General features: G+C 52.3%; 1 protein-coding gene across 2 annotated transcripts in view; it reads left to right on the forward strand.

The window, feature by feature from the left end:
• The window catches only part of GATAD2B (GATA zinc finger domain containing 2B), a 45,177-nt gene that overhangs the window by 973 nt on the left and 25,929 nt on the right, over positions 1-18,275 (forward strand). The window contains exon 1 of one of the 2 annotated variants that reach the window (XM_074809167.1): positions 17,143-17,163. The exons of the other annotated variant lie outside the window; for it this stretch is intronic. The gene's annotated coding sequence lies outside the window, so the exon portion shown is untranslated. Of the gene's footprint in view, positions 1-17,142; positions 17,164-18,275 lie in introns of those variants that run through there. 2 annotated transcript variants of the gene reach the window in all.

Below are 18,275 nucleotides of genomic sequence, written 5' to 3' on the forward strand. Positions count from 1 at the left end.
GCCGCTTCTTGGGGAGCGCTGGCGAGCGATGCTGCGGTGGAGCGGCCCTCCACGATGGGGGGGTGGGCTCGGGGCTGGCTGCTCCCCCCCCCCCCCCCCCCCGTCAAGCGCAGGGGACACCCCCTTTGTTTCCTTCTCTTCTGCCGGGTTTTGGGAGCGATTCCCGTTTCCTTGTGCGTTGCCATCGCGGCGTTTCCCTGCTCCCTGTTAGGGAGGCGATGGGAACGGGTGATTGACTGTCCCTGCCTCCCTCTGCCACCGGCTGGGGAACCAGGTTTTCTGCCCCGCAGGATTCTGCCTCTTTTCTTCGCTTCCCCCCTCCCTCGATGCTGCTTCCCCACCTCAAAACCAGGATGGGGGGGGGGGCAGCCAGGAAAACTTTAACATCTCTGCTTTAACGTGGAGCAGGAGAGTCCAGCGCCTGCCTCCTCCTCCCATGTGGGCAGCGCAGGCAGCCCTGCCCGCACCCCTTCCCCTTTTGCTGTGGGGATTGGGGCCGAAAAAACCGCTTCTGGGGAGACGCAGGCCCTTGCTCACTCGGCGTTTGGGAAGCTGGGCAGCACGGTTCCTCTCCCCTTTGCTCGATTTCCCAAAATAAGAGCGTTTGAGGTGTTTGGAAACGCTCTCCCTTCCCCTCTGCGCCTGGAAAGAAGGGTCCCTTTGATGGCGGGGGGGTGCTTTGCCAGGAAGAGAGGAGGAGGAGGTGGTTTGGGCACGCGGAGGGTAGCTGAAAGCAGGGAGGAAGAGCGACAGCATATGGATGCGATCGTATCGATTCGCTTTAGCTGCTTTGCCTTCCTCGCCTTCTGTTTGCTGAAATCACCCCCCGAAAAGGGATTTTTTAAATTATTTTTATTTTTTTTTTTTTTTTGAGCCTGCCTCGGTTGCTGACAGGCTGGAGGAGGAAGGGGGGGGGGGGTACGAGCCTGTGGGGAACAGCGTCCTTCTGGAAGAAGGTGTGGGAGGTTTTGACTCTTATTTCTCGGTGTTCTGCGGTGGGGGTTGGGGAAGGATTGCAACAACAAGCGGTTCAAGAGGACGGTGGTTTTTAAGGATCGTGCGTGGTTGGCTACCGGCGGAGGATCGCGTGCCTTCTCACCGGCGAGCCGAGGGCCGGCCGTGCTTGAGCTGTCTAGGTGTGTGGGGAGAGCCCCCCCCCCCCCCCAACCCCTCGAAATGCCGGGGATCCGCTCTGGTACATCACTGGGTTCGAAATGGCCCGTGATGCTGCTGTCACCCGCGATTTCAGCTCACGTGGGTGCTCGGTGCAGCCGGGGTGCCGCTGGGGCCCGGCGCCCTCGGGGGTGAAACGCCGCCTTCCGCGTCTCGGGGGGCGCACGTCTGTAGGGATCCCCCCTGCCTCGCCGCGATGTAGCAGCGGGCCTGGAATTTATGGCATTCCTGGTTTTCCTTGGGTGCATCGGAGCTGCTGAGCGCCCGGCGGTGGGAAACAGCCAAAAAACCAAAAAAAAAAAAAAAAAAAAAAAGACCCATATCGGGGCCGCCGACCTGATTTCCGAGCCGTTAAGATCTTCAGCGCGAGGTGCAACCTTCGCTTTGGCGCTTTTCCTGATCACGAGGCTGCGTGAAACCGAATGTGACGTGCAGCTGACAGGGAGCATCCATCTTTGCAGCGCTGCGGTTTGCCCGTGCCGAGAGCGGCCTGGCTTCCTCTTCCGACGGCCAACGGGCTCCCGCGGCACCCGGCTCCGCTCGCAGCATCCCTGCCCCTGCTGCGCTCCCGACCGCTCCGGCGCGGCGCGGAGGGGATCGCTGCCTCCTTTCCAACGTTTCTGGGAGGGGGAGAGCAGAAATATCTACTCGGCGGAGTTAATTAAACTTAAGATGCTCTTGAAAGTGGCTTTTCTGCCAATGTTTTCTTCCGAGGGAGCGGTGCGGGGCTCGTGATCAACCGCTCGCAAGATGCAGGGGGGTTTAAATAAGAGGAGCTTCCCGGATTCATTCACTGAGCTGCTTCCAGCGCTCGCTGGTCCCTTCAGCATTTAAGGAAAAACAATCATTGAACCTTATTTTTGTAATTATTTCCCTGTTAACTGACAATTCTCTGCGCTTCCTTCTTCCCCACCCAACACCAAACTGCTCCCTGGACCCTGGTCTTGGCGAGGGGGGGGGGTTTGGGACAACTCACCCCTTTTTGGGAGCCTTTGTCTGGCGAGTGGCCTCGCTCGTCATGGCTTGGAGGAGTCCTCTTGCACCACTCGCTTGTAGGAATCACTGATTTTTCAAACATTTTGGTAATAACTAGAACTGGGGATGTGGGAGAAGAAAAAGAAAAAAGAGAAAATAATAAAAAATCCCTTTTTTTTTTTTTCTTTACAACCCAGTGTATTACCCCATGGAGAGCGACTTTTATTTTTTTAAAGGGGCCTTTGGTTCGGGTGGTGTGGGAGCACCAAACGCACGGCTCTGCATCGTGTTTGTGCCGAGGCACAACAGCAAAATGTTTCTGTTTAAAAAAAAAAAAAAAAAAAAAGAGATTGGCTATAAATCTAATCCCCATGTAAAGCTATCCACCTCGCGCGCAGAAATTCAACCTATCAGGCCGTGCCACATGCCGCTGCAGTTTTATAGCGTTGGATCGACCGCTGGAAGATGGAGAAGAAACTTACTTTTACGTGGAGCTGGTGCGCCGAGGCCTCGGCGGCGCTTCTGCGCGGGCAGGTGGAGCGTGGAGGCGCTTTGGGGACCCGTAGGTCCTCGGTGCCGCGGGGGGAAGCCGCGGCTTTGGGTTTTGCGCAGGGACTCGTGGATTTCTGCTCCTTAAGCTCGAGGTGGTTCAGAGGAGCCGGGTTGCAGATGGCCGGGGTTTCGTTTGCCGTGACTTATTTTGTTGCGTGTAGGTTATTTTGCAGGTTTTTTTTTTTTTTTAAACCCGTGGGATGATCTATCGCTGTTCCGTAACTTAGTTTGCAGCATCTCGGGGCGATGCACCAAGTGCGATGTTGCGATGAGCCCGTGTTTCTCTGCTTCGCTGTTAGGGACAGACTTGGAGGCGTTTCTCTTGGTCGGTTTTGGCGTTTCAGGTAATTTGGCTATTTAAAACCAAAATCACAAATATTCTCTGCCTCAGCTGCGCTTTCTTCAGGAGGTTTCCGTGGAGCTGCGCTCGCACGTGTCCCAGTGGACCATCTGCCCGGGGAGAGGCTCATTTTGCCGTGGCATGTACTTGCTGTGAGAGCTGGAGTTGAAATGCTTATCTGGGTCATTTGAAAAAGAGATTTTTCTTTTTTTTTTTTTTAAATTATTTTTTCCCTCTGAAATTGGGACTTTGATGAACACATCAACCTGCCCGGTGTGACGGTCGGGGTCTTGCTTTCAGGGACTCGCACAGCCCAGCTTGCCCGCGCTCTCGCGGTGCGGTTGGGGTGGGGGGCAAAGCTTCGTGGCCCGTGGATGTGCAGCGCTTCGTGTTTTCCTGCTTTTCTTTTTGTTAAAGCTGGAAAAGAGCGAGCTTAAAGTCCAGCTAACCTTAAAATGGGGCTCCGCACCTGGTGGCTGTCCTGGCCCTTTCCAGCTCTCTGTGGAGCAGTCGAGGTGACGCTGCCTTTCCCCCTCCCCGGAGCGTCGCCGGCCGGGCGCAGCGTCCCGAGCTTTCCCGCTGTTTTCCGGACTCCAACTAAACTGGAAACCGGCCTTGGGACCCCGCTGCGTTCCTGCGCCAAACCTGATTGGGAGAGGAATTATTTCTTGGGTTAATTGGACAGAGGACGGAGGCCGTCCCGGCGGCGGCGTGGTGCCTGGGTCCGGCGATGGACGTGGCTCCGCTTCAGGGGGGCTGGAGAGGGGAGCTGGGACTCGGGGACCCCCAGGCGTGGGGGGGGCTCGTTTGGGCATCGCGGGTCCCGTCCTTGACCTGAGCAGCTTTTTCATCTCATACCTTGGAGGCATTCCTTGCCCTTTGCTCTCTCTCCTTCAGATGCTCAAAATCCTAAAGCGTGCCATTAGGATTTATTATTTTTTTTCATGGAATCAAGAAAAACTGAAGGAGTTTCAGGGTTTTTTTGTTGTTTTTTCCCCAGTGTGACCCACGTAACTGGGGCAATAAACTCTGTATAATGAATCCCAGAGCGAGGTTCTCCCTCCGTTTGTTTTAACAACTCTAGATACAACTTTCACAAAACAAAGCCGTGTTTTCAAGTAGAGCTCCGGCCCGTTTGCTGATGATACTGCCCGAAGGTACAGGGGCTTCCGTGTTGTGACGAATCGGTTCCCTCCTTACGCTCTTGTTTTCTGCAAAACCAGGGTGGGCGATTATCTCAGGTCGGATGTTTTTAAGTTTGTCAAGCTCAGGCCTCAAAGCTCATCTCCATCCACGGGAAGTGGGTCAGGGAAGAGGCTACAGTGCTGGGATTTATCCTTTTTTTTTTTAAAATTCTCCACGATTTTCACATAAATGTGGCATATCGCTTCTAATCGCTCGCTCTCAGCCCTCGCGAAGACGGAATTATTTAAGATGTATTGAGAAAAGGGGGATAACTCCAAACTTCGGAGCACAATTCGTTTTGCAACTCTGCCCCTTGAACGCGGAATATTATCCGGTTATTTGTGATCGCGGTATCCAGAATATGCCTGAAATCCTTCTGAAGACCAGCACCAGCATTTGGAATTCGGAGGGTGTGAGGAGAGGCGCTTCCAAGCCTCCTCTCTAAAATTAGACCGAGGACCGGCGCGGAGGAGTCTATAAAGAGCCTCGGGGGCTTTTTTTTCCGCGGAGCCTTGACGCGACCACTGCGCGTCGGTCCGGCGAAGCTGCATCCATTTTGTTTCATCCTTAATCAAAGTTTTTTGGCTTCGCGGCGGCAGCAGGTTTTTTTTTCCAGGTAGGTTGTACCGACGGTGGAGCCGTGCACGTGCTGGGATGGCTCAACAGGCCCTCGCTGGGAGGAGGGCGCTACCGCTCAGGTTTGAGCGCGTATTTTTGGGGTTGAACCCTCAAATTGTCCAATTTCAGAGTCCTGATGGTAGATTAGAGGCGGCCCTCGCTTACAAGCCCTGCCTGGTTCCTCGAGGTCGGAGGAGGATGATCGGAAGAGTCGTGAGAGGGGAGAGAGAGACGTTAAAATGCCATTAAGGTGGTGACAGAAAGCTAAAGCCAGAGAAATTCTTGGTTTGGGCTGAAATGGGCTGTGTCTCCTCCGGTCCCGCGGCGCAGCGGGGAGCAGCGAGGAAGGAGGAAAAGTGTCCTGTTGCGCTCGGAGGTGCTGGAGGATCTGCCCCGAGCCGCGCGTTTCCTCCCGTTTATTGGTTTTTGTCGCAGCAGTTGGTGCTCTCGTAGCGGTTCTTTTCCTGCGTAAATTTTTCATGCCTGTTTTTTTTTTTTTTTAAAGGCGAACCTCGCTGCTGTTGAATATGCAAACGCGCGGCGCCGTCGGCGGGGCGGCTGGGGCATGCGCTCTCCCGGCGCACCGTGCCGCCTGCCGGTGCCTTTCGGGCGCCTGCGCCAAAATAGCAGCTCGGTACGGCTGCGCGGGGGCCGGGCGGTGCTAACGATAAAATAACTTGTGGCCGCGTGCCCTTCGGTTCAATGGAAGAGGTGAAAATGCCTTAAAACACCCCGTTTGGGATCCGGTAGGGTGGGTGGTCGCGGCGCTGCTGGACTTGGGCTTCTGGGGCAGATCGTGGTGACCGTGAGCTCAAAGCGCCTGAAGCCAATCGGTGTATTTTTTTCCAGAGTGTCCTGGATTTAGGGCTTGTTTTCATTGAATCTCCGAAAATGAATGCAAGAATTCTGGTTCTTTGGGATGAGACGTAACCAAAACCCGTCTCGGGGAGGGGATGTCGCTGCTTCCTGCCCGTTTTCCATCTCCCAGCCCTGCGGCTTTGGGCGATGCCCTGCCCGTTCCTGGCAGCGGAGCGGCTGTGTGCTTCGATACGCAGAGACGAAACGCTTCAATACTTGTCTTTGGTTCCGCTTAATGCTCTGGTTCAATATCGGAGGCAAGAAACAGGATCTTTATCACCAAACCTGCATAAAGATTTGCAGGGAATAGAAACCGCACGCGGTGTCTTAGGCGTTGCCTTCCCTCACCAAATCTTTCCAAGGCCTGATGTTGGGGCCTCGGATGACGACTCATCCCAAGAAGCGAGCCACGGAAACGGGATTTCGGAGGAAAGAGGAACCTCTTTCTTCTTTCAGAGGAGAGGAACCTCTCCCTGCTGCCGTGCTGAGCTCAAGTGTTGGGATCAGGGTTTTTATCCCCCTCCTGCCAAGCCCCAAGACCTTTCGGTCGCGTCCCTACCAGCAAGGAAACAGGTGGAAGCGTGTTTCTTCAAGCTCCCAGCGAGGAAGGAGGATGCGTCCTCCTGAAATGCCTCTTGTCGGAGACTAAATCAACCTCTTTTCCCCCCAAACTGTTCGCCCCGGGGAGGTGCTCCCCAGTCTCCTCCGGCCCGCGCGAGGAGGTTTCTCGGCGCCGTCCCGGCACCAAGACTTGCAAAGCAAACGTGCGCGATCTCGCGTCGTGTCTTCGAGGAGACACGAAGGGAGATGGATAACCTGGGATCCTCTGCTGACGAGGTTTTTGCTGCTGACAAGTTCTGGGTTTAACAGTTTGCTTGTCTTGTTTTTTTTTCTTTTTTTTTCTTTTTTTTCTTTTTTTTTTTTTCTTTTTCCCCTCGACTGCCTAACGCAGTTTGTAGGAGAAGAAAGATAATTCACTTTAATGAATTATAAAACTTGTTTCACTGCAGTGGGTCTTCATTTTTCCTTTTGTCTGCAGCGGAGTCACTGTTTGAGTAGAATAAAATTAACTTAGTCCCTGAAAAGACAAAAGAGCTGAAACTCCTCACTGCTGAGAGGAACTGAGGGAGGGAGGGGGCAGGACATTATCTCGAAAGCCTCGTATACTTTGCCAATCATAATGTTTTGGGGTTTGTTTTTGTAATCTGTAAACACTTTGACATTTAAAAATGGTTCTTTTATATCTATATAGATACGTAGATATTTATTTATATATTTTTGCTTTCCCAGTTAGCTGCTGAGGGCTATAGGTATATATCCAGAAACAAACTGTGTAAAGTTAATGAAACTCTGAACCATCTTTACAAGCATCTACAGGTGGAGTCTGTCCGTCTGCACCCTGGCAACTCCCCACGTTTATCGGGGGCTGAGGTATCGAATGGAAAACCAACTTGTCCTTTACGCTGCCTGACTTGCTACGTAATCGCGAGGAGTTTTAAGATTTATGCTGTGGAGTATTTGTTAAAAGTTGGATCGCTGTCTTGATGGGGTGGCTGAGCGAAGGGCCGCGCCAGCGCTTGGACTGGGGAGTAGCTGGAAATGTGGGCATCAGCTGAGCCGCTCCCAGTTTGCTCCCAGTTTAAAACAACCCTTTAGATGGTGGTTTGTAGCGATTACCCGGGCGACTGATGTGCGGGGTGGAGATGCTGCTGCTGGAGCCATCAGCTCCTCGAATTAACGCCCCGCGCGGTCTGACTTACCTTTGTCACCAGCCGAGAGATGATGCTCTTTAGATTTTTTTTTGTTTTTTTTTTTTGGTTTTGAAAGGGAATTTTGAGTGAAAGGAAATCAATCAGACAGATGCAGACTTTCAGAGTTTCAAAATGGTTGCTTGGTAATAGTCCCTTGTTGTCGAATAAGTCCAAACCTAATGCATTTTCCCCTTCTATGAATCACTCCTTAACTTGCTTCTTATTAAAGTCCCTGATTCTAATTTAATCTTGGAGACCTGACAATTTCAAATACCTACTAGTGCAGCGTGAGTCCGCTTTGGCATTTCAATAGCTTATTGTTTTAGTCCCTGCAACAATTTCAACAAACCGGCGGCCACGCGGAGGGAAGCGGCGCTTTGGTGTCCGTGGCCGGAGTCTCCGCTCTCAGTTCGGAGACGCTGGTTTAACGTAACGCTGCGGTTTCAGTAGCCCTGGAACAACACACGTGGCCGCTGAAATAGGGGAACGATGCTAATAGGCTTGGTTTTAAAGGAACGGCTTGAACGGCAGCTCAGATCCTGATTTCGTTAGCAATACCGGTTTAAAATAACCTCCCTTCTGGGCTCAGCTGTGTTTAGTCAGCCTGTTTCGCTGAGATTTGGATAAATCGAAGGAACGACGGGTCGGGAAGCTTGCTGCAAGCCACCAAGGATGTCTTAATAAATTGCTGGGCACCATATGGCAGTTTTGGGTGTTTCTCTTGCTGCGCCGGGGAGCCCGTTTTCACTCGCCGGTGGGGTTTGGTTGGACCACCAGCAGCCCGTGGACTCCTTCCTTTCTCTTCCCCATATGGACTTTTTTTGTTGATTTGCTCTCACACCGGCATTTTTATGTTAATTGGACTTGCTTTACTCTCGTTTAGTCTGCTGCTCCGAAATACGTGGACCCAAAGTGCCGCTCGCTGGTTTTTCAGCGCTGAAAACAACTGGACTGGGAAGGCGGCAGCTGCTGGCCATGGTTAGCTTCCCACGCTCTGTGGTGAGGATGGAAATAGGCCTGCCGTCCCCTGGCTTTCCGGCGGGATAGCGCCGGGATGAAAATATCACATTGCAGCTAGTCGGTGGTGTCGGGGATGGTGACCGGGCTGTTCAAATTGCTGTTAAAAGTGAGGGAAGGGAACTAATCTTGGCGCCGTAGTGCAAAATTCCAAGGAGATCAGTCAAAGGCCAGATCTGAGCCTCGGCTGTGTTGTGTGTTAGAGAGAACTGATCATTTCAGGGGGGTTAACCCCAGGCCTGGGCTGGACTTGGGCAGCAGGGTTATGCTGGTTGGGACTGGCCCCTAGAAAATGGAATAACTGAATCACACTGAGGCAGTGCTGGCGCCTTTTCCCGGTGAATGTTGTTCTGCTTCGTGTTGAGTTTGCTGGTGAAACCTTGTTAACCAGTTCCTTTGCCTTGAGATTAGCAGGCTTTGAAGTCGTATTGAATGGCAAATTAAAAAAAAAAAAAAAAAAAATCATTCCTTCCCTCATGTAATCATCTTCCAGTTTCACCAAAATATTTTTTAAAGTACTTGCTGTTAGTCTGAAGCTGTATTATGATGATGGCAATCATCTGCATGCTATTAGCTAATGAGAAGGAAGGAAAGAAAGTCCAAAAAACATGAAGAGATTTGATCGAGGAACCCCTCTGTTTTGGAGGAGAAGAGGCAGCTCGGCTGACGGATGTACAACCGAAGGTCAGCGCAGATGGGGAATAAGCAACGAGGGAAGAGCTGAGTCCTGGTGAAACGCGCCCGCTGCCCATCGCTCGCGTTGCTGCGGAACGCTGCCGCGTTCGGGCCCTGCTGGGGCGGAGACTCGCTGGTGCTCCCCGGCGCAGTGAGGGGCAGTTGGTAGATGTAGATGGTGGAGTTGAGAACTGTCGGTGTTGGGTTAACGGTTGGACTAGGTGATCTTCACGGTCTCTTCCAACCGAGATGATTCTGTGACAGTCCGTGGGGTTGGTTTTTCTTTTAAGAAAAATGATTAGGAGACGGTTATTGGTCTTCGATGTGTTGGTTCGAAATACCGGCAGCACGGCTGCAAGTCTGTGTCCTGACCTCCAGCTCCTCGTGGAGTCTCACCTGGAGATCCAGCGCAGGATTTAGGCAACGCTGAGGAGCGATGCTGCCCGTGTCCCCGTCCTTTAGTGCTACGATTGCTTTGAATTGCTGACTTTATTACTCTTCTTATATTTAGACCACCACCAACAGTCGTTGGCTGTTTAGTTCTGGTTGAATTTAAAATTCAGTAGAAGTATTATAATTAAATCTTTTTCCCCATCCCCAACAACTGTTGTGACATTTACTGCTCTTTGCATCGTGGGCTTTCACCTTGTCATCGCTCCCTACCCGTTGGTTGTCTGTGAAATCACCCTTCCTGCCGTCTTTGCGCCGGGCGTGGGGAGTCTTCGGGGCTCAACCTCGTTACCAGCCTCTACCTTCAAACCCACCCTCTGCTCTTCAACTCTTACCCCCCTCTCCCGCACGGTTGGGTGCGATGGATTCATCGCTCGTCCTCGGTGTCGGAAGCATCACCCCATTTTGGTGCTTATTTTGGGGTTGTGGCACCATCGTTGTTTCCTGGACCGGGGTGTGGCGGTCGGATCACGGGCCAGATCTCACCCTGCCGTTACGTGGGTACCACACTATGTTAGTCCTTCAACAAGTGACTTTATAATTCAAACTTTCCAAATATTTCGTCCCAATAAATTAACTCCAGGCGATCGCATCCTACTTTTCTGCTTGGCCGCTTCTTTCTTACTTTCCTGATTAGTTACCTGGGAAAGCTTGAAGGTTTGCCGCCCTAGAGACCCTTGCCACCCATCCTTTGTGTATTATATATAAGAATCGCTGTAAAAGCATAAATGAAGAGAAGATGGGGACTTCTGGGCTAATCACCCAGCAGAGCCGACGGGAATGGGGAGAGATTTCTCAGCGATGGATCACCTGCAGATAATGAATTGGGTTCGGGAAACAGAGCCGCATAAAAGCAGCTATTGTTAGCACTTTTGCAGACTTCGTCAAAGGCCTTTTCATACTGGAAATAGAAGCACCCAGAGGATGGGTCCTTATGAAAGGACCCTAAAATTCAATTAAATGAACAGTCCAGTGATGTTTTACCAATACCTTTCCCCATCCTGGCCATAAAGATCTTTCAGAAGCCTTGCAACAGCGGGATAAAGGACAGGGCAGGAGGAGAGATGTAAGGTACCTTCAACCACCCCTAATTTGTTGGAAAGAGTTTAATCTCTGCTGAATCTCCGCATGCCTTAAAACAAGGATGAAAGGTCTGGAGGAAGATGGGGAGCATAGAAAAAGCGTGAAACGGTCCTGAAAAAAAATCAGAGAATGGAAACGGCTGAGGACAGAGAAAAAGGCCGAAGAAACTTTTTGCCGTGGTGGGCTGACGTCGATGAGGAGGTGAGATAAAGAAGTGTAGGGTGGAGATTTCCCTTGAGAGAACCATTTCGGGTAGTGCAATCTCCTCCTTGATAGCAGTTGATGTTTCTCCATGACATGGTGAAGGAATTACAAGCTGCAAGGCTGGGCAGCGTCTCCCTGCGGGGCCCGGGGAGGTGAATACCAGTGAGTACCAGTGAGCACCAGTGTATGGGCTGCGGCTGCACTGGGCATCCTACGCGGACCCGGTGTTGGGAGACTGAAGTTCAGCTGCGGAGACGCGCGGCTGGACGCACGTTGCTTAGACACGAATGTTGAGAGACCGTCAGCAACAACATCTCAGTTGTGGATTTTAGATGGAGAGGGGCTGTGCCCACCAGCCGCGGCGCCTTCGTGCCGTAGGGAAGAGAGCTTTCTGAATGGGGTACCTTCTTTTTCCCCCAGAGACCCTAAAACCCATCATTTCTTCAAGCAGAGTCTCAGGATTTCTTAGCTGTGATGCGCTTGGGCTTTCTGCTAAAAAAAAAATAAAAAAATACCAATTTCTTACCCCACGCTTCTCTTCGTTGTCCCGTGACCTGTCGCTCGCTCTTCGCCTTTTTGGTGGATGCAGCCTGGAAATAAACCTTATTGGGGCTCAACCACCACCTCATTAGTTTATAAATCTACGGTAACTACCATGTAATTAAAGCCTAATTAGTTATTTCCCCCTTTGTAAACGAAATTGTTCCATTTTATCTAATAAAGGCAAACTGGAGTAGTACCAGTGCTTGGAGTGGTGTTGAAACTCTGCTTAATTACCGGATTCTCCGCAGCCCATAGGTTGACTAAATACGTGATCGTTACTGGGGATTATAGATGACACGGTTATTTGTGCGCTGTGCGATCGCTTTATTTTTAGAAGATGATTTGATAACGCTTTCAGCGTGTAAAACCAGTGCAACCTGTGTGTGCTATCTTGAAAAAGATGTAATTTGTAAGTCGGTCACTTCTGCTTGTTCCACAAATACGTGAAGTGTAGTACTGAGACTAATTACATGCAGGGAGTCTCTCCAAATTGACGCTAGCGCTCTTGTTAACCTTTGATTAGCACCATTTTGTGATTTGCAACCCAAAATGGAAGGTTCCTGTTTCATCAGTTATTTCAGCCGCCTGGTCACACCAACTGTTTTCATCTGAACCCTTGAGGCGCCGATTCCCGTTCCGTGTTTGGTAAAGCCGGGTTTATGCTGGGTTTTGGGGTAATTTGTGTGTTCACCAGCTTTGGAAAATGCTTGGAGTGACTCGTTGACGGAGGGGATTTAGACCAGACCGGGTCTGGTGGGTGAGCCCTAGGCCTTTTCCTTTGCATAGGAACTTTAAATGGTAAAATATATTGGGAATATAAGTAATATGTGATAAAATATACTGGAGATACCTTGGGGAAGGGATATGGTCATTCAAAAAAGTCTATTCCAAGCATTTTAACCTATTTCTGGACACATATCAGTAGACATCTGGGTAGGGTTGGTGTCGGCAGCCCAGCTCCGCTTCGCTTTCACGTCAGGCTCTTCGTCTCTCGGGTTCTCTGCTCTGGCTCGCAAAGATGGGGGAATAGTGGTTTTATTTCTGCCTTCAGCATAAAGAAACCGAATTTGATAATTCCAGTTTTACAAAAAGCTGATGGGCTCAGCGGAGCTGGACTAAGAGGGACATGAATCGCTTCTGGCCTCGTTGCCTTCAGAGGAGCTGCTTGGTGTGGTGGACACTCAAAATGCCCGTTAAATCCTTAACGAGGCCTCAGACTCATCCCCGTCATCCTTACTGTGGGTTCCTCTCCCCGTTTTGTCTTGCTTGCTTCCACCTCTAGACTTCAGGGCATCCTCTTCCTCCCCGTAGGGACCGGTACCCATGCTGCCAGGGTGAGGAGCCGTGGGAATTGCCCCTCTCTGAAATTTGGGTAAAACGGCTCAGGCTGAGGTTTGGCAGCGCCGCTCTTGGCTGGGGTCCGGTCTCAGGTGCCACCGTGCCCCCTCCACCACCCCAAATCCTACCGGATCCTTCCTCTCCCACAGAGGAGGGGAGATGAGACAGCGACCCCCGCAACGGGCATCTTCAAAACCATCCGGGTGTTTGACACCAGGTGTCCACGGCCGCTCCGCTGTCCCGAGGGCGCGGAGATGTCGTCCCCCAGCGTGCGGGGACGCGGCCGCCCGCGCCGGATCCCTCGGCCTCTTCCCTGGGACCACTGCGGTGATGGAGAGGGTGCTTTGATGATGGAGAGGGTGCTTTGACGATGGAGGGGATGCTTTGACCATGGAGAGGGTGCTTTGACGATGGAGGGGATGCTTTGACGATGGAGAGGGTGCTTTGGCCATGGAGGGGATGCTTTGGCCATGGAGGGGATGCTTTGACGATGGAGGGGATGCTTTGACGATGGAGGGGATGCTTTGACGATGGAGGGGATGCTTTGACGATGGAGAGGGTGCTTTGACGATGGAGAGGGTGCTTTGGCCATGGAGGGGATGCTTGACGATGGAGGGGATGCTTTGACCATGGAGAGGGTGCTTTGACGATGGAGGGGATGCTTTGGCCATGGAGGGGATGCTTTGGCCATGGAGGGGATGCTTTGGCCATGGAGGGGATGCTTTGGCCATGGAGGGGATGCTTTGGCCATGGAGGGGATGCTTTGGCCATGGAGGGGATGCTTTGGCCATGGAGGGGATGCTTTGGCCATGGAGGGGATGCTTTGGCCATGGAGGGGATGCTTTGGCCATGGAGGGGATGCTTTGGCCATGGAGGGGATGCTTTGGCCATGGAGGGGATGCTTTGACGATGGAGGGTATGCTTTGACGATGGAGGGTATGCTTTGACGATGGAGAGGGTGCTTTGGCCATGGAGGGGATGCTTTGACCATGGAGGGGATGCTTTGACGATGGAGAGGGTGCTTTGACGATGGAGAGGGTGCTTTGGCCATGGAGGGGATGCTTTGGCCATGGAGGGGATGCTTGACGATGGAGGGGGTGCTTTGGCCATGGAGAGGGTGCTTTGGCCATGGAGGGGATGCTTTGGCCATGGAGGGGATGCTTTGGCCATGGAGGGGATGCTTTGGCCATGGAGAGGGTGCTTTGACCATGGAGGGGATGCTTTGACCATGGAGGGGATGCTTTGGCCATGGAGGGGATGCTTTGACCATGGAGGGGATGCTTTGACCATGGAGGGGATGCTTTGACCATGGAGGGGATGCTTTGATGCCTTTCCCTTACTTTGGGGTGTGGGTTGGTTTTTTTGGGGGGGTAGAGCAAAGCCCCACATCCGCTGGCTCAGCGAGGGACCCGAGCGTTGTTTTCGGGAGCGAAACAGTTAAAATACCATCAGAGGAAAGGAGCTCTCATGAATGAAGACAAAGTTTGGCGGGGGGCCAGGGGCTGCTGGCGGCCGGGGGGAGGGAGGGGGCGGCAGCCAACTGACTCTTATACCACAACCCACTTAAAAAAAAAAAAAAAAAAAAAAAATTAAAAAAAAAATTAAGAGATAATTCCATGTCCTGAGGTTACAAACCGGCTGCAACTGGTTTTTTTTTTTCTCTCTCTCTTTTTTTTTTTTTTTTTTCCTCTTTTTCCCTGCCCCGCGAGGCATCATGGGTAAAAGTAAGCATCCCCCTTTTCTTTTGTTTAATATAACAGTACAGCGCATGATTGGCAGGGAAGTGCCCGTTTTGAGACAGGGTTTCTGCAGGTCCCTGGAGGGGGATGGCACGCGGGGCCGCCCATGCTCTTCCGAGAGGGCTCCTCGTAAAAAAAGCTTGGCTCTTCCTCGCCCTCCTCTCCCCCCTTCCCGCTCTGCCGTCCCCGCTCCCCGGCTCTCCTGTCCCCCCTTCTTTTCTCCCTAATTTTCTTGACAACTAAAGGAGGCAGCAGGAATATTGTACCTGTAAGTATTCTTTAGACTGTCCTTTTTTTTTTTTTTTCACAGACAAAAGGCTCTTTATGGATTATCAGATCTGCTTTTTCTCTCTTTTTTTTTTTTTTTTTTTAACATGAGTTTGGCAGCTAAATGTAATGTCTTTACGGAATATTTTAAGGAGAAAACTAGCACTGTTGCTTGTATTTGCTGGTGGAGTGGTTCCCTTCCCCCCCTTACCCCCCCCAAACCCCCCCCAACCTCTCTCCAGGCTCCTACCATCGCTATGCTGCCGGAATTACTAAATCCGACCCTCCCCGCTGCAAGAAAAGGCTGATTTGGGGTATTTAAAAAAAAAAAAATTATTAATTTTTTTTCTTTTGTCCGTAGCGCTGATGGTTTGATATCACAGCATCCCCCCCCTCTCCCCAACCCCCTTTTTTTTTTTTTTTTAATTTTATAATTTTTATTTTTTGCCCTCTCCACGCCGGCCCCGCTGCGCAGGGAGGCCGCCAGCTGACGGGCGCGCGTGGCTCGCCGCCAGCGCGCAGGAGCGTGCGGCGCGCACAAAGGCAGGGCCCGCAGTCGAGGAAATCGCGGCGCATTATATAAGGAAGCCTGCGTCATCCCCGGCTCGCTCAGCCTGACGGATGGGGAGGAGAGGTGGAGGAGGATGGAGGCGAACGCTCCCCTTGCCCCCTTCTCCTTTAGTAGTAGTAGTATTATTTTATTTTTTGGGTTTAACTGACCGGTTCGTTGAGGGTGGGGAGCGTTTTCCAGCTGGCAGGGCTGGCTTTCCCCAAAGCGTGTGTTCGCAGCCAAACTCCCCATGAAGCAGGAGGAGTGTTTTTATATTTATTTTTTTTTTTCCCCCCTCCCCGTTGAGGGACAAAAAGCAGATTTTTTTGTTTTTTTTCTTCCTTTCCCCTCTCCCCATCTGCCACCACCTGAAAATGATTTCACGGTGTAAGGTGTAAGGTCCGTTGCGCTGGATGCAGCAGCTGCGATTCCCTCCTCCTAATAAATTAACTTTGCTAAAAAAACGCCAACTTAGGAGGGGGAGGTAGGAGAGGGAAAGAAGCACTTTTTCTGCCCACCGCCTGCTCCCCACTCTTAGGCTCGGACTGTGCAAAACTCGACCTGGGGCTGCAAAACCCGCGGCTGCAAAACCCGGGGCTGCTCCGAGCCCGGCAGCGGCGATCCGGGGTCTGGGGGGGTCGGGGTTGTGTTTCTCAAGCTGTGCAGTCCCGTCCCCCCCCCCCGCTGCAGCCACGGGCGTTTTATCCAGCGATGTGGAAGTTGCGATGTGTCCGTACCCAGCGTGGTGCTTTTAGAATCACAGGCGAATATTTTTGTCCGTTTGTTTTATTAATTTGCTTTCTGGATGGGGCTCTGGTTTGCCGGGGGAAGGTGCAGGAAGCCGGGTGGGGAGTGGGGCTGTCGGAGAGGGGGGGGACCGGTGTCTCCCGTCGCTCAGAGCTGGGGATGGGAAGGGGAAACTGTTTAATGAGTTTGCGCCGAAACGACTGTAAGAATTTACGGTCTGCTGCAACCGAGAGACAGCTCCACGATCCTGTCGAAAACTAGCCTGACGGTTTGTCTTCTAAAATATTTTCTTTGTCTTATTTTTTTAATTCCCCTCTCGTGCATCCGAGTGGCAGGGAGAAGCCCCCAGTTTATGAATGACTCTCCTTCTACGCTCGGTGAATTTTTTTTAAAGACTCTGTCAGCTCTTTTCTCTTTGTTAAGGCTGTATTTAGGACTGTGTGTTTCTTTAAAGCCTCGTGCACGTTCCGCTCTTGATAAAATCTCCGCGATAGGCCCTACGTGTTTTCTTTCTTACCTGCATAAAAATTCCTCCACAGGGCTGTAGCGTAGTATTTCTCTTTGCGGCTCACACAATAATCCGAGCCCAGCGTAGTATTTCTTGACAACTTACAATCCGTAGCATCGGGATTCAAAGAGCAGCACGTTTTTATTCGATAGTGGGTTGGGTGGTTTTTTTTTTTTTTCCCCCCCTTTGCATCAGTGTTCTTGCAGATCTCTCTTCAGACTGCCGAGCCGTTAAGTCATAATTACCTTTTTAGGTTATTATCCTTTTTATAGTATTGTATGGAAATGCTCGTCTTGGGAGCCAGCCATTTTGTGTGTGCTGTGTTGAAATGCATTTTACGACGTAGATGTTGGTTTGTATTCAGCCTAGATGGAAGCGAAGACGTCGGAGCGGTGCATGTGCCGGGCTCTCGGCAGCCCCTAGACACACGATTCCATCCCACGGCGCCGGCCGGCTCCAGACGAGGAGCCAAACCGTGTGAAACCTGCGGTTTGCCTACGGGCTTGGAGTGGTTTTAAGCGTGCGAGGGGAATCGTGCGATTCAGGGGTGCAAAAGTGGCTTTTGAGCAGCGGGAGCGGAGCCCGTCCAGGTAAGTTGGACCTCGCCTCCTCAGCGCATGTAAATGCCGTTTCTGCTCCCTGAGCCCAGCAGAACGGGGCTTTAAACAGCTTTTATTCCGCCGATGTAGTAGTTTTTAATATATAAATTACGGCGCAGCGCGGTTTGGGGGGACAAAGATGGCGGCAGAGCTGCTTGGAGTGCCTGCGCTCTAAGCTGGCCGTGGCGCACGGGGACGTTGGGGCTGGCGTGATGTGGGGACGTTGGGGCTGACGTGGGAATGTTGGGGGTAACGTGACGTGGGGACGTTGGGGCTGGCGTGACGTGGGGACGTTGGGGCTGGCGTGACGTGGGGACGTTGGGGCTGGCGTGACGTGGGGACGTTGGGGCTGGCGTGACGTGGGGACGTTGGGGCTGGCGTGACGTGGGGACGTTGGGGCTGACATGGGAACGTTGGGGCTGGCGTGACGCGGGGACGTTGGGGTTTGGATGCTGGACACTGGTGCTACCCGAGTTGCTGAGTCTCTTCCGTGTGACCCTGCATTCGTTCTGGTAATCCAACCCGTTTGCTTTCTTGAACTACCACAGCCCCAAACGTTGCCGAATTGCGCGTGAAGGTGCCCGCTTCCGCGTGGGTTTTGTTTCCTGGGGGGGGCGGGGGGTACCCACATCGCTTCCGAGTCTTCTGTCCCAGTGAGGCTTATTCCTGCTGGGGCAAAGTCTGGTGTAAAGTCTAGGTTGAAGCTGGAAACAACGCTGAGCCATCCGTGGAGGCTGGGTCTGGCACTCAGGAGGTGGAAAGGCGGCTCTGCGACCATCCGCTTCCCTGGATGCTCAGGGTCTGCTCGGAAGAATAAAAAACGCTCCGTTGGGATTTACTGGTGTTACCGGCCATGTGTCGGTGGCTGGAGGATGGCAACCTTCTGGCTGACGATGGCGACTCAAAACTGTTCTTGCCCGTGCGGGATGCGGGAGATGCTCTGCCCTCCTGGACCGTGTCACGTCGTCCCTGCCGGGGCGGGAGATGCTCCTGCACGTCTCTGCTTCCCTGGCAGGCCGGGAGAAAACGCGTCGTCCCGTCTGCCGGAGCGTCGTTAGGCTGTAGCGGTCCCTGCGTGCGGATGGACTTACGCTGCGCTTGGG

Source organism: Strix aluco, chromosome 30 (assembly GCF_031877795.1).
Source record: "Strix aluco isolate bStrAlu1 chromosome 30, bStrAlu1.hap1, whole genome shotgun sequence".
Taxonomy (NCBI): domain Eukaryota; kingdom Metazoa; phylum Chordata; class Aves; order Strigiformes; family Strigidae; genus Strix; species Strix aluco.